The sequence below is a fragment of the Pseudonaja textilis genome, chromosome 2, assembly GCF_049901715.1.
Source record: "Pseudonaja textilis isolate UNSWEBS1 chromosome 2, rPseTex1.2, whole genome shotgun sequence".
Lineage (NCBI taxonomy): Eukaryota > Metazoa > Chordata > Lepidosauria > Squamata > Elapidae > Pseudonaja > Pseudonaja textilis.
Genome location: NC_141991.1, coordinates 20,120,842 through 20,122,075, shown reverse-complemented (window position 1 = coordinate 20,122,075; position 1,234 = coordinate 20,120,842).

Sequence of the window (1,234 nt, the reverse complement as noted above, 5' to 3'; positions counted from 1 at the left end):
GTGGCACCCCACTGCTTCCTTCCCTCCAGGTAGACTTAGACCCATTAAGGACTACTGTTGAGTACGGCTTGCCAGTCAGCTGCAAATCCATCTAGTGGTGGTGCTATCTATTCCACTTTTTTCTAGCTTACTAAGAAGTAGGTTGTGGTCTACTTTATCAAATGCCTTGCTGAAATCTAACTATATTAAGTCCACAGTATTTTGTTGGTCTACTAATTTAGTCACTGTGTTGAAGAATGAAATTCACGAGAAAGTGGTGGCAAAGGGACACCATTTGAGACCGTGTTTCGGTTTACTTACTACAAATAGGAGGAGAATTTCCTTCCCTTCCAGCACTGACGATGTTACCTAGTGGGGTCGTGGAATGTCTGCAGGAAAACAACCAAGTCCACAGAGCACCTCACACTCCTCACACACCGCCGCCTTCTCCTCCTTCTCCTCCTCCATACAAACCTGTCCCCCTTCTAGCATTGAAGGCACTACCTAGTTGGGTCATGAAACGCATCCACAACAATGCCACCAAGCTCAGAGCATCAAGTATAGCACAGCTCTCCTCCCCTTCTCTACTTCTCCTTCTCTTCCTCCTTCTCATTTTCTCCCTCTTCCTCCTCCTTTTCCTCCTCCTTGCAAATTCTTCTCCCTTTTAGCAGTGATGCTGTTCCCTAGTTGGGTCATGAAACGCCTGCTAGAAAAACCACCCAGCTCAGAGAGCACCAAGGACCTCACAGTTCCCTTCCTCCTCCTCCTCTTCCTCCTCCTCCTCTTCCTCCTCCTCTCTTCCTCCTCCTCCCTCCAAACCCCACTCCCCTTCTAGCATTGAAGGCATTACCTACTTGGGTAATGAAACGTCCACAAGAATGCCACCAAGCTCAGAGAGCACTAAGGACCCACAGTTCTCGTCCTCCTCCCCTCCTCCCTACAAACCCTCTCCCTTCTAGCTGTGATGCTGTTCCCTAGTTGGGTAATGAAACGTCCGCTAGAAAACCACCCAGCTTAGAAGCACCAAGGACCCCATGAGTCTTCCTCCTCCTCCCACTCCTCCTCCTCTTCCTCCCTCCAAACTTCCTTCTGAAGCCCCAAGGACCCCCACAGTTCCACCCCTCAGCCACAAGGATTCTCTTCTGTCAGATCTTCCATCCCTTTTGCAAGCTATGCGTCCTTCCTTCTATTTCCATCTCCCTCCCTCCCTCCCTCCCTTCCTTCCCCATCTTCCTTCCTTCCTTCCCCTTCCCTC